This window comes from Limanda limanda, chromosome 4, assembly GCF_963576545.1.
Source record: "Limanda limanda chromosome 4, fLimLim1.1, whole genome shotgun sequence".
NCBI lineage: Eukaryota > Metazoa > Chordata > Actinopteri > Pleuronectiformes > Pleuronectidae > Limanda > Limanda limanda.
The window spans coordinates 6227732-6243251 of NC_083639.1; positions in this window are offsets into that span (position 1 = coordinate 6227732).

A 15520-nucleotide genomic window follows, 5' to 3' on the forward strand; every position below is an offset into this window, starting at 1 on the left:
TAGTTTCAATTGTACTGGAGGTTGATGCTGGTATTGAACTGGTTGGTGTGGTAGACGTTGTGGGCGTCATAGATTCACTTGTTGTTGATTCAGACGAAGTCTGCGTTGATGACGTAAGTATGGGTACAGATACTGGAGCGCTTTCTAGGGTTGTTTTTGTAGTTTCAATAGTTTGGGTAGTTGATGCTGGTAATGAACTGGTAGGTGTAGTTGATGTTGTCGGAGTCATAGATTCACTTGTTGTGGATTCAGCTGACGTCTGCATGGATGAAGTAAATATGGTTGTTGATGGAGACGCACTTTGCAGGGTTGTTTGTGTAGTTTCAATAGTTTGGGTAGTTGATGCTGGTATTGAACTGGTTGGTGTAGTTGATGTTGTCGGAGTCATAGATTCACTTGTTGTGGATTCAGCTGACGTCTGCATGGATGAAGTAAATATGGTTGTTGATGGAGACGCACTTTGCAGGGTTGTTTTTGTAGTTTCAATTGTACTGGTGGTTGATGCTGGTAATGAACTGTTTGGTGTGGTAGATGTCATGGGCGTCATAGATTCACTTGTTGTGGATTCAGCTGATGTCTGCATGGATGAAGTATTTATGGTTGTTGATGGGGACGCACTTTGCAGGGTTGTTTTTGTAGTTTCAATAGTTTGGGAAGTTGATGCTGGTATTGAACTGGTTGGTGAAGTTGATGTTGTGGGCGTCATAGATTCACTTGTTGATTCAGACGAAGTCTGCGTTGATGACGTAAGTATGGGTACAGATACTGGAGCGCTTTGTAGGGTTGTTTTTGTAGTTTCAATAGTTTGGGAAGTTGATGCTGGTAATGAACTGGTAGGTGTGGTAGATGTTGTGGGCGTCATAGATTCACTTGTTGTGGATTCAGCTGAAGTCTGCATGGATGAAGTAAATATGGTTGTTGATGGGGACGCACTTTGCAGGGTTGTTTTTGTAGTTTCAATAGCTTGGGTAGTTGATGCTGGTATTGAACTGGTTTGTGTGGTAGATGTTGTGGGCGTCATAGATTCACCTGTTGTGGATTCAGCTGATGTCTGCATGGATGAAGTAAATATGGTTGTTGATGGAGAAGCACTTTGCATGGTTGTTTTTGTAGTTTCAATAGTTTGGGAAGTTGATGCTGGTATTGAACTGGTTGGTGAAGTTGATGTTGTGGGCGTCATAGATTCACTTGTTGTTGATTCAGCCGAAGTCTGCATGGATGAAGTAAATATGGTTGTTGATGGAGACGCACTTTGCACGGTTGTTTGTGTAGTTTCAATAGTTTGGGTAGTTGATGCTGGTATTGAGCTGGTTGGTGTAGTTGATGTTGTGGGCGTCATAGATTCACTTGTTGTGGATTCAGCTGACGTCTGCATGGATGAAGTAAATATGGTTATTGATGGAGACGCACTTTGCACGGTTGTTTTTGTAGTTTCAATAGTTTGGGTAGTTGATGCTGGTATTGAACTGGTTGGTGTAGTTGATGTTGTCGGAGTCATAGATTCACTTGTTGTGGATTCAGCTGATGTCTGCATGGATGAAGTATTTATGGTTGTTGATGGGGACGCACTTTGCAGGGTTGTTTTTGTAGTTTCAATTGTACTGGAGGTTGATGCTGGTATTGAACTGGTTGGAGTGGTAGACGTTGTGGGCGTCATAGATTCACTTGTTGTGGATTCAGCTGACGTCTGCATGGATGAAGTATTTATGGTTGTCGATGGGGACGCACTTTGCAGGGTTGTTTTTGTAGTTTCAATTGTACTGGTGGTTGATGCTGGTAATGAACTGGTTGGTGTGGTAGATGTCATGGGCGTCATAGATTCACTTGTTGTGGATTCAGCTGATGTCTGCATGGATGAAGTATTTATGGTTGTTGATGGGGATGCACTTTGCAGGGTTGTTTTTGTAGTTTCAATAGTTTGGGAAGTTGATGCTGGTAATGAACTGGTAGGTGTGGTAGATGTTGTGGGCGTCTTAGATTCACTTGTTGTGGATTCTGCTGACGTCTGCATGGATGAAGTATTTATGGTTGTCGATGGGGACGCACTTTGCAGGGTTGTTTTTGTAGTTTCAATTGTACTGGTGGTTGATGCTGGTAATGAACTGGTTGGTGTGGTAGATGTCATGGGCGTCATAGATTCACTTGTTGTGGATTCAGCTGATGTCTGCATGGATGAAGTATTTATGGTTGTTGATGGGGACGCACTTTGCAAGGTTGTTTTTGTAGTTTCAATAGTTTGGGAAGTTGATGCTGGTATTGAACTGGTTGGTGAAGTTGATGTTGTGGGCGTCATAGATTCACTTGTTGTGGATTCAGCCGAAGTCTGCATGGATGAAGTAAATATGGTTGTTGATGGAGACGCACTTTGCACGGTTGTTTTTGTAGTTTCAATTGTACTGGTGGTTGATGCTGGTAATGAACTGGTTGGTGTGGTAGATGTCATGGGCGTCATAGATTCACTTGTTGTGGATTCAGCTGATGTCTGCATGGATGAAGTATTTATGGTTGTTGATGGGGACGCACTTTGCAAGGTTGTTTTTGTAGTTTCAATAGTTTGGGAAGTTGATGCTGGTATTGAACTGGTTGGTGAAGTTGATGTTGTGGGCGTCATAGATTCACTTGTTGTGGATTCAGCCGAAGTCTGCATGGATGAAGTAAATATGGTTGTTGATGGAGAAGCACTTTGCAGGGTTGTCTTTGTAGTTTCAATTGTACTGGAGGTTGATGCTGGTATTGAACTGGTTGGTGTGGTAGACGTTGTGGGCGTCATAGATTCACTTGTTGATTCAGACGAAGTCTGCGTTGATGACGTAAGTATGGTTACAGATACTGGAGCGCTTTCTAGGGTTGTTTTTGTAGTTTCAATAGTTTGGGTAGTTGATGCTGGTAATGAACTGGTAGGTGTAGTTGATGTTGTCGGAGTCATAGATTCACTTGTTGTGGATTCAGCTGACGTCTGCATGGATGAAGTAAATATGGTTGTTGATGGAGACGCACTTTGCACGGTTGTTTGTGTAGTTTCAATAGTTTGGGTAGTTGATGCTGGTATTGAGCTGGTTGGTGTAGTTGATGTTGTGGGCGTCATAGATTCACTTGTTGTGGATTCAGCTGACGTCTGCATGGATGAAGTAAATATGGTTATTGATGGAGACGCACTTTGCACGGTTGTTTTTGTAGTTTCAATAGTTTGGGTAGTTGATGCTGGTATTGAACTGGTTGGTGTAGTTGATGTTGTCGGAGTCATAGATTCACTTGTTGTGGATTCAGCTGACGTCTGCATGGATGAAGTAAATATGGTTGTTGATGGAGACGCACTTTGCAGGGTTGTTTTTGTAGTTTCAATTGTACTGGTGGTTGATGCTGGTAATGAACTGTTTGGTGTGGTAGATGTCATGGGCGTCATAGATTCACTTGTTGTGGATTCAGCTGATGTCTGCATGGATGAAGTATTTATGGTTGTTGATGGGGACGCACTTTGCAGGGTTGTTTTTGTAGTTTCAATTGTACTGGAGGTTGATGCTGGTATTGAACTGGTTGGAGTGGTAGACGTTGTGGGCGTCATAGATTCACTTGTTGTGGATTCAGCTGACGTCTGCATGGATGAAGTATTTATGGTTGTCGATGGGGACGCACTTTGCAGGGTTGTTTTTGTAGTTTCAATTGTACTGGTGGTTGATGCTGGTAATGAACTGGTTGGTGTGGTAGATGTCATGGGCGTCATAGATTCACTTGTTGTGGATTCAGCTGATGTCTGCATGGATGAAGTATTTATGGTTGTTGATGGGGATGCACTTTGCAGGGTTGTTTTTGTAGTTTCAATAGTTTGGGAAGTTGATGCTGGTATTGAACTGGTTGGTGAAGTTGATGTTGTGGGCGTCATAGATTCACTTGTTGTGGATTCAGCTGACGTCTGCATGGATGAAGTATTTATGGTTGTTGATGGGGATGCACTTTGCAGGGTTGTTTTTGTAGTTTCAATAGTTTGGGAAGTTGATGCTGGTATTGAACTGGTTGGTGAAGTTGATGTTGTGGGCGTCATAGATTCACTTGTTGTTGATTCAGCCGAAGTCTGGATGGATGAAGTAAACATGGTTGTTGATGGAGAAGCACTTTGCAGGGTTGTCTTTGTAGTTTCAATTGTACTGGAGGTTGATGCTGGTATTGAACTGGTTGGTGTGGTAGACATTGTGGGCGTCATAGATTCACTTGTTGATTCAGACGAAGTCTGCGTTGATGACGTAAATATGGGTACAGATACTGGAGCGCTTTCTAGGGTTGTTTTTGTAGTTTCAATAGTTTGGGTAGTTGATGCTGGTAATGAACTGGTAGGTGTGGTAGATGTTGTGGGCGTCTTAGATTCACTTGTTGTGGATTCAGCTGACGTCTGCATGGATGAAGTATTTATGGTTGTCGATGGGGACGCACTTTGCAGGGTTGTTTTTGTAGTTTCAATTGTACTGGTGGTTGATGCTGGTAATGAACTGGTTGGTGTGGTAGATGTCATGGGCGTCATAGATTCACTTGTTGTGGATTCAGCTGATGTCTGCAAGGATGAAGTATTTATGGTTGTCGATGGGGACGCACTTTGCAGGGTTGTTTTTGTAGTTTCAATTGTACTGGTGGTTGATGCTGGTAATGAACTGGTTGGTGTGGTAGATGTCATGGGCGTCATAGATTCACTTGTTGTGGATTCAGCTGATGTCTGCATGGATGAAGTATTTATGGTTGTTGATGGGGACGCACTTTGCAGGGTTGTTTTTGTAGTTTCAATAGTTTGGGAAGTTGATGCTGGTATTGAACTGGTTGGTGAAGTTGATGTTGTGGGCGTCATAGATTCACTTGTTGTGGATTCAGCTGACGTCTGCATGGATGAAGTAAAAATGGTTGTTGATGGAGACGCACTTTGCAGGGTTGTTTTTGTAGTTTCAATAGTTTGGGAAGTTGATGCTGGTATTGAACTGGTTGGTGAAGTTGATGTTGTGGGCGTCATAGATTCACTTGTTGTTGATTCAGCCGAAGTCTGCATGGATGAAGTAAATATGGTTGTTGATGGAGAAGCACTTTGCAGGGTTGTCTTTGTAGTTTCAATTGTACTGGAGGTTGATGCTGGTATTGAACTGGTTGGTGTGGTAGACGTTGTGGGTGTCATAGATTCACTTGTTGTTGATTCAGACGAAGTCTGCGTTGATGACGTAAGTATGGTTACAGATACTGGAGCGCTTTCTAGGGTTGTTTTTGTAGTTTCAATAGTTTGGGTAGTTGATGCTGGTAATGAACTGGTAGGTGTAGTTGATGTTGTCGGAGTCATAGATTCACTTGTTGTGGATTCAGCTGACGTCTGCATGGATGAAGTAAATATGGTTGTTGATGGAGACGCACTTTGCACGGTTGTTTGTGTAGTTTCAATAGTTTGGGTAGTTGATGCTGGTATTGAGCTGGTTGGTGTAGTTGATGTTGTGGGCGTCATAGATTCACTTGTTGTGGATTCAGCTGACGTCTGCATGGATGAAGTAAATATGGTTATTGATGGAGACGCACTTTGCACGGTTGTTTTTGTAGTTTCAATAGTTTGGGTAGTTGATGCTGGTATTGAACTGGTTGGTGTAGTTGATGTTGTCGGAGTCATAGATTCACTTGTTGTGGATTCAGCTGACGTCTGCATGGATGAAGTAAATATGGTTGTTGATGGAGACGCACTTTGCAGGGTTGTTTTTGTAGTTTCAATTGTACTGGTGGTTGATGCTGGTAATGAACTGTTTGGTGTGGTAGATGTCATGGGCGTCATAGATTCACTTGTTGTGGATTCAGCTGATGTCTGCATGGATGAAGTATTTATGGTTGTTGATGGGGACGCACTTTGCAGGGTTGTTTTTGTAGTTTCAATTGTACTGGAGGTTGATGCTGGTATTGAACTGGTTGGAGTGGTAGACGTTGTGGGCGTCATAGATTCACTTGTTGTGGATTCAGCTGACGTCTGCATGGATGAAGTATTTATGGTTGTCGATGGGGATGCACTTTGCAGGGTTGTTTTTGTAGTTTCAATAGTTTGGGAAGTTGATGCTGGTATTGAACTGGTTGGTGAAGTTGATGTTGTGGGCGTCATAGATTCACTTGTTGTGGATTCAGCTGACGTCTGCATGGATGAAGTAAAAATGGTTGTTGATGGAGACGCACTTTGCAGGGTTGTTTTTGTAGTTTCAATAGTTTGGGAAGTTGATGCTGGTATTGAACTGGTTGGTGAAGTTGATGTTGTGGGCGTCATAGATTCACTTGTTGTTGATTCAGCCGAAGTCTGCATGGATGAAGTAAATATGGTTGTTGATGGAGAAGCACTTTGCAGGGTTGTCTTTGTAGTTTCAATTGTACTGGAGGTTGATGCTGGTATTGAACTGGTTGGTGTGGTAGACGTTGTGGGTGTCATAGATTCACTTGTTGTTGATTCAGACGAAGTCTGCGTTGATGACGTAAGTATGGTTACAGATACTGGAGCGCTTTCTAGGGTTGTTTTTGTAGTTTCAATAGTTTGGGTAGTTGATGCTGGTAATGAACTGGTAGGTGTAGTTGATGTTGTCGGAGTCATAGATTCACTTGTTGTGGATTCAGCTGACGTCTGCATGGATGAAGTAAATATGGTTGTTGATGGAGACGCACTTTGCACGGTTGTTTGTGTAGTTTCAATAGTTTGGGTAGTTGATGCTGGTATTGAGCTGGTTGGTGTAGTTGATGTTGTGGGCGTCATAGATTCACTTGTTGTGGATTCAGCTGACGTCTGCATGGATGAAGTAAATATGGTTAGTGATGGAGACGCACTTTGCACGGTTGTTTTTGTAGTTTCAATAGTTTGGGTAGTTGATGCTGGTATTGAACTGGTTGGTGTAGTTGATGTTGTCGGAGTCATAGATTCACTTGTTGTGGATTCAGCTGACGTCTGCATGGATGAAGTAAATATGGTTGTTGATGGAGACGCACTTTGCAGGGTTGTTTTTGTAGTTTCAATTGTACTGGTGGTTGATGCTGGTAATGAACTGTTTGGTGTGGTAGATGTCATGGGCGTCATAGATTCACTTGTTGTGGATTCAGCTGATGTCTGCATGGATGAAGTATTTATGGTTGTTGATGGGGACGCACTTTGCAGGGTTGTTTTTGTAGTTTCAATTGTACTGGAGGTTGATGCTGGTATTGAACTGGTTGGAGTGGTAGACGTTGTGGGCGTCATAGATTCACTTGTTGTGGATTCAGCTGACGTCTGCATGGATGAAGTATTTATGGTTGTCGATGGGGACGCACTTTGCAGGGTTGTTTTTGTAGTTTCAATTGTACTGGTGGTTGATGCTGGTAATGAACTGGTTGGTGTGGTAGATGTCATGGGCGTCATAGATTCACTTGTTGTGGATTCAGCTGATGTCTGCATGGATGAAGTATTTATGGTTGTTGATGGGGATGCACTTTGCAGGGTTGTTTTTGTAGTTTCAATAGTTTGGGAAGTTGATGCTGGTATTGAACTGGTTGGTGAAGTTGATGTTGTGGGCGTCATAGATTCACTTGTTGTGGATTCAGCCGAAGTCTGCATGGATGAAGTAAATATGGTTGTTGATGGAGAAGCACTTTGCAGGGTTGTCTTTGTAGTTTCAATTGTACTGGAGGTTGATGCTGGTATTGAACTGGTTGGTGTGGTAGACGTTGTGGGCGTCATAGATTCACTTGTTGATTCAGACGAAGTCTGCGTTGATGACGTAAGTATGGTTACAGATACTGGAGCGCTTTCTAGGGTTGTTTTTGTAGTTTCAATAGTTTGGGTAGTTGATGCTGGTAATGAACTGGTAGGTGTAGTTGATGTTGTCGGAGTCATAGATTCACTTGTTGTGGATTCAGCTGACGTCTGCATGGATGAAGTAAATATGGTTGTTGATGGAGACGCACTTTGCACGGTTGTTTGTGTAGTTTCAATAGTTTGGGTAGTTGATGCTGGTATTGAGCTGGTTGGTGTAGTTGATGTTGTGGGCGTCATAGATTCACTTGTTGTGGATTCAGCTGACGTCTGCATGGATGAAGTAAATATGGTTATTGATGGAGACGCACTTTGCACGGTTGTTTTTGTAGTTTCAATTGTACTGGTGGTTGATGCTGGTAATGAACTGTTTGGTGTGGTAGATGTCATGGGCGTCATAGATTCACTTGTTGTGGATTCAGCTGATGTCTGCATGGATGAAGTATTTATGGTTGTTGATGGGGACGCACTTTGCAGGGTTGTTTTTGTAGTTTCAATTGTACTGGAGGTTGATGCTGGTATTGAACTGGTTGGAGTGGTAGACGTTGTGGGCGTCATAGATTCACTTGTTGTGGATTCAGCTGACGTCTGCATGGATGAAGTATTTATGGTTGTCGATGGGGACGCACTTTGCAGGGTTGTTTTTGTAGTTTCAATTGTACTGGTGGTTGATGCTGGTAATGAACTGGTTGGTGTGGTAGATGTCATGGGCGTCATAGATTCACTTGTTGATTCAGACGAAGTCTGCGTTGATGACGTAAATATGGGTACAGATACTGGAGCGCTTTCTAGGGTTGTTTTTGTAGTTTCAATAGTTTGGGTAGTTGATGCTGGTAATGAACTGGTTGGTGTGGTAGATGTTGTGGGCGTCTTAGATTCACTTGTTGTGGATTCAGCTGACGTCTGCATGGATGAAGTATTTATGGTTGTCGATGGGGACGCACTTTGCAGGGTTGTTTTTGTAGTTTCAATTGTACTGGTGGTTGATGCTGGTAATGAACTGGTTGGTGTGGTAGATGTCATGGGCGTCATAGATTCACTTGTTGTGGATTCAGCTGATGTCTGCAAGGATGAAGTATTTATGGTTGTTGATGGGGACGCACTTTGCAGGGTTGTTTTTGTAGTTTCAATAATTTGGGAAGTTGATGCTGGTATTGAACTGGTTGGTGAAGTTGATGTTGTGGGCGTCATAGATTCACTTGTTGTTGATTCAGCCGAAGTCTGCATGGATGAAGTAAATATGGTTGTTGATGGAGAAGCACTTTGCAGGGTTGTCTTTGTAGTTTCAATTGTACTGGAGGTTGATGCTGGTATTGAACTGGTTGGTGTGGTAGACGTTGTGGGCGTCATAGATTCACTTGTTGTTGATTCAGACGAAGTCTGCGTTGATGACGTAAGTATGGGTACAGATACTGGAGCGCTTTCTAGGGTTGTTTTTGTAGTTTCAATAGTTTGGGTAGTTGATGCTGGTAATGAACTGGTAGGTGTAGTTGATGTTGTCGGAGTCATAGATTCACTTGTTGTGGATTCAGCTGACGTCTGCATGGATGAAGTAAATATGGTTGTTGATGGAGACGCACTTTGCACGGTTGTTTGTGTAGTTTCAATAGTTTGGGTAGTTGATGCTGGTATTGAACTGGTTGGTGTAGTTGATGTTGTGGGCGTCATAGATTCACTTGTTGTGGATTCAGCTGACGTCTGTATGGATGAAGTAAATATGGTTGTTGATGGAGACGCACTTTGCAGGGTTGTTTTTGTAGTTTCAATAGTTTGGGTAGTTGATGCTGGTATTGAACTGGTTGGTGTAGTTGATGTTGTCGGAGTCATAGATTCACTTGTGGTGGATTCAGCTGATGTCTGCATGGATGAAGTAAATATGGTTGTTGATGGAGACGCACTTTGCAGGGTTGTTTTTGTAGTTTCAATAGTTTGGGTAGTTGATGCTGGTATTGAACTGGTTGGTGAAGTTGATGTTGTGGGCGTCATAGATTCACTTGTTGATTCAGCCGAAGTCTGCATGGATGAAGTAAATATGGTTGTTGATGGAGAAGCACTTTGCAGGGTTGTCTTTGTAGTTTCAATTGTACTGGAGGTTGATGCTGGTATTGAACTGGTTGGTGTGGTAGACGTTGTGGGCGTCATAGATTCACTTGTTGATTCAGACGAAGTCTGCGTTGATGACGTAAATATGGGTACAGATACTGGAGCGCTTTCTAGGGTTGTTTTTGTAGTTTCAATAGTTTGGGTAGTTGATGCTGGTAATGAACTGGTAGGTGTGGTAGATGTTGTTGGCATCATAGATTCACTTGTTGTGGATTCAGCTGACGTCTGCATGGATGAAGTAAATATGGTTGTTGATGGAGACGCACTTTGCAGGGTTGTTTTTGTAGTTTCAATAGTTTGGGTAGTTGATGCTGGTAATGAACTGGTAGGTGTGGTAGATGTTGTGGGCGTCATAGATTCACTTGTTGTGGATTCAGCTGACGTCTGCATGGATGAAGTATTTATGGTTGTCGATGGGGACGCACTTTGCAGGGTTGTTTTTGTAGTTTCAATTGTACTGGTGGTTGATGCTGGTAATGAACTGGTTGGTGTGGTAGACGTTGGCGTCATAGATTCACTTGTTGTGGATTCAGCTGACGTCTGCATGGATGAAGTAAATATAGTTGTTGATGGAGAAGCACTTTGCATGGTTGTTTTTGTAGTTTCAATAGTTTGGGTCGTTGATGCTGGTGATGAACTGGTTGGTGTGGTAGATGTCGTGGGCGTCATAGATTCACTTGTTGTCGATTCAGCTGACGTCTGCATGGATGAAGTTAATATGGTTGTTGATGGGGACGCACTTTGCAGGGTTGTTTTTGTAGTTTCAATTGTACTGGAGGTTGATGCTGGTAATGAACTGGTAGGTGTGGTAGATGTTGTGGGCGTCATAGATTCACTTGTTGTGGATTCAGCCGACGTCTGCATGGATGAAGCAAATTCGGCCATAGACGGGGAATTACTTTGCAGAGTTGCTGTAGTATTTTCACTATAATTTTGTTTTACATCCAATACAGATCTAATTTCCAAAACCTGTGACTGTTCATTTACTGTCATGTTCAGTTTGGATTGATTGTTCCCCTGAGGGTGGGGTGCAGACTGTAGTTCCTTCCACTGGTTCTCAGGTTGATCTTGTTTTGCATTTTGATTTCCTGTTGAAACAATTTGTTTGTGCCGTTATGAGCGACTTGCATCACATTTTCAGTTTCACATGGAAGATAACACATCACAAAACGTTCTATTGTTATGTCATTGTTTTCAATTTATCTTATTGGAAGCTCAACCAAATATGATCACATACATATGTTCTGGTCTTGCCCTCTCCTCAGAAAATTTTGGGGAGACAATTTTCATGCCTACTCTAAAATTTTCGGTGCGGTCATCCCTCCAAATCCATTATGTGCTATTTTTGGCTTTACTGATGAAACTCGTCCTCTTAAAGGCAGGGTCCATGTTGTCATAGCTTTCACCTCACTGCTTGCCAGACGTCTGATACTACTCTTATGGAAGGAGCAAACACCTCCCAGAATTCAGTAGATGGATTATAGACACCATGTCTTTCTTGAAACTGGAGAAAATCAGATATACTCTGAAAGGTTCCATACAGAGCTTTGAGAGAACCTGGACCCCTTTCTTGTCGTAATATGAAAGCATACAAAGGCCACTACAAGAGAAAGATTAGATGGCAAACACCCCCCCTCCCCTCTCCCTCCTTTATTTTTATTTCTTTTAAATTTTAATTACCTATTTACTGATTTATTTTAATTTATATAAATTTTCCTCTTTCTTTCTTTTCTCTGCTTTGTCTTGCTGCAGTGTTGTATGTAATTGTATTGTAATAATCTAATATTCCTATATACATATATATATATATTAGGGCTGTCAATAGATTAAAAAAAATTAACTAATTAATCTCACATTTTCAAATTCATTAATCTAGATTAATCGCGATTAAAAGTTTGTTTTTCTTCTAAAGACTAAATCTTATAAATTAACGAGTAATCACTTCAGACAGCCTGTATTTTACACAATGCTGTGTTTTCACAGAGACTCAGGCCTATAACACCTACCTATAAAGTGGCAGCCAGGAATACGTAATTTACTCTCCACACCCGACATTGAACGGAGCAAACTGCGGAGTTCTTGAAGATGGATGACATTAAATTAATAATTGAAGTGGAGAAGTACAGTCAGCTGTATGATCCTCAGCACATATGAGACAAAAATACAAACGTTGGGACGCTGTTGCAGTTAATGTTGGAGCAACAAGTAAGTATATGCTTGAAAAAAATGATTAAATGCGTTTTTTACTGCAGGCTGATAACAGCAAAAGTAGGTGATATTATTGGCGCTGCGCGGTGCTTCAGCAGCGCAGAGTAGGACTACACACACCAACATGCGCACAAACACACACACAGTTCGAGGAAGTTAAAAAAATGCACATGAGAGGACGGAAAGAGTGGAGTTGCCTGTGTGACGGTCTCTGTTTGCACTGCTGCTTTCTTCATCCACTTCACTTGACTCAGGCTTAGTGAAACAGTTTAACTTTATTTTCTGTAACATATAACGGGACACAGTCACAGTTATCTTCAAAAGAAATGTTGCATATTACTAAACAAGTTTCATACACTAAAATAACCATTAGAAACTAACTAAAACACTAACAGACAGAGCGACACAACTTACTCAGTACGGGGGAATCTGCTTCTGAGATAATAAAGGGTGCGCTGCTACACTAATCCCCAGAAGTTCCGGCTGTGGGCCTTCAAAATAAGACAAACACGGCAAAATAAAAGAAATACAGTTCAGCCAGCGCTGAGCGAGGGTGGCAGCGAGCGGACCCTTATTTCGCTGGATCCGTTTGATCATCTCCACCGGGTGGCAACATCTTGAACTAGTGACTCTTCCTGCTGTCCTTGTTTGCTGTGCTTTCATTAAGACGGGACTTATCTTTTTACGGGCTGTGTTTGAAGTGCGTCGAGGAATTCCTCCGCAGTTTTCCGCTGTATATCGCGACTCTGTTTTTTTTAATTCCAATGCAAAAGATCTAAATGTCCATACATTGTCAATAAAATGAGCTGTGACACCGAGGTAATTGTCATTGCTGAGTGACGTCAAGTGGTCACCGGTGAGGGCGATGCTGGCAGCTTGCTGGAGGAGCTGAATTTTCTTCTGCACACCGGATGTAAACAAAGCTGCGTTAAAATATTTTATCGCATTAATCTAGGTCACGATAATCTCATAGATTAACGCGTTAACTTTGACAGCCCTAATATATATACATTCTAAAGTGTCTCTATTGTATGTACTTCTGCTGCATGGGGTAGGCTGGCTGGGGGTGGGTGTGTCTTATTGTGGGTAGGGGTATAATCCCTAAGATTTGTGATGAGTAATTGTATAATTGTATTGATTACCCAAAGAAAACCAATAAAAAAGTGTTAAACAGGAAGTACCACCAAATTGTTTTTCAATGTTATTTTTGTTACCTCTCAAGTATTGGTCGAATTCCAAACTCAGTTCAATATTAACTAAATTGAAATGCACTTCCTTCAGCTCTGTGCAACTGGCTATTCTAATTATGTCCAGATGAAAATCTATCATCCAGTTTCTGTAATGGTTCAGTGGCACACCATTTATTTTCTGGAGTTATTAACTTCTAGTCCATCAGTCCGTATCACTGATTCCCCTGTTATGTGAACTCTATTGCCTCAATGGAATTTAGCTTTATGCCATCATGAAATACAGGCGAGTGCTAAGATGACTGTTGAAAACCTAAAGCTGCAATAACTTTTTGTTGTGAAGAAAGTTATTCAACTATAAATGTAAATAATATATTTCAGGTAGATTAATTAATAAAAGTGATGATTTGTAATGATTATGAATCATCACTTTTATCAACCCTAACCCTAACCCAATATTTCGTCAGATGACATAATTTAAAATAAATGAACAACCAATAATTGTCAAATTTTTTGAACATTGCTTAAAATATATATGCCTATGTTGAGTACAATTAACCATGAAATATCGTGCAACGAGTAATGTGCATGTTAAGAATTAAGGGCAGTCATTATTTTTGTATGTATGTACAGTGGATATGAAAAGTCTACACACCAATGTTAAAATGCCAGGTTTTTGTGATGCAAAAAAAATGGGACCAAGATAAATCTAGGCAGAACTTTTTCCACCATTAATGTGACCTTTAACGTGAACAATTCAATTGAAAAAACAAACTGAAATCTTTTAGGGGGAAAAATACAACTAAAATAATGTGGTTGCATAAGTGTGCACACCCTCTTATAACTGGGTATGTGGCTGTATTCAAAATTAACAAATCACATTCAAACTCATGTTAAATAGTAGTCAGTACACACCTGCCATCATTTACAGTTACTCTGATTAATCCCAAATAAAGTTCAACTGTTCTGATTTTCCTGACATTTTCTTAATTGCATCTTAGAGCAAAGCCATGGTCCGCAGAGAGCTTCCAAAGCATCAGAGGGATCTCATTGCTGAAAGGTTTCAATCAGGAGAAGGGTACAAACGAATTTCCAAGGCATTAGATATACCATGGAACACAGTGAAGACAGCCATCATCAAGTGGAAAAAATATGGCTTTTCTTACAAAGAAAAACACCCAAGCCCGGCTACATTTTGCAAAAGCATACATGAAGTCCCCAAAAAGCATGTGGGAAATGTTTTATGGTCTGATGAAACCAAGGTTGAACTTTTTGGCCATAATTCCAAAAGGTATGTTTGGCACAAAAACAACACTGCACATCACCCAAAGAACACCATACCCACAGTGAAGCATGGTGGTGGCAGCATCATGCTTTGGGGCTGTTTTACTTCAGCTGGAACGGGGGCCTTAGTCAAGGTGGAGGGAATTATGACCAGTTAAAAAATACCAGTCAGTTTTGGCACAAAACCTTCAGGCTTCCGTTAGAAAGCTGAAGATGAAGAGGAATTTCACCTTTCAGCACGATAACGACCCAAAGCATACATCCAAATCAACAAACGCATGGCTTCACCAGAAGAAGATTAATGTTTTGGAATGGCCCAGCTACAGCCCAGACCTGATTCTAATTGAACATCTGTGGGGTGATCTGAAGAGGGCTGTGCACAGGAGATGCCCTCGCAATCTGAAAGATCTGGAGCCCTTTTGCCAAGAAGAGTGTGCAAATATTGCCACGTCAAGATGTGCCATGCTAACAGACTCCTACCCAAAAAGACTTGAGTGCTGTAATAAAATCAAAAGGTGCTTCAACAAAGTATTAGTTTAAGGATGTGCATATTTATGCAACCAGGTTATTGTTAGTTCTTAATTTTTAATTCTTCCGCCTAAAAGATTTCTCTTTGTTTTTCAATTGAATTGTTCAATTTATAGGTCACATTAAAGGTGGAAAAAGTTCGGGCAGGATTTATCTTTGTCTCATTTGTTGACATCACAAATACCTTGCATTTTAACAGGGGTGTGTAGACTTTGTATATCTACTGTATGTATATCACTGACGACTAAAACTGGGACTAAAATTTATTATATCAAATTGTATCACTATAAATACACTGCCATATTATATCAATGTAAAGATTGCATGCAAATTATCATTCTTAATTAAAATCACTTGTTTATGCAATAAGAATTATAGAAGTCATAGACTTACCCCTTTTTTGAACAAAGAACACATTGACTGAAATTAGTATGATGACCAC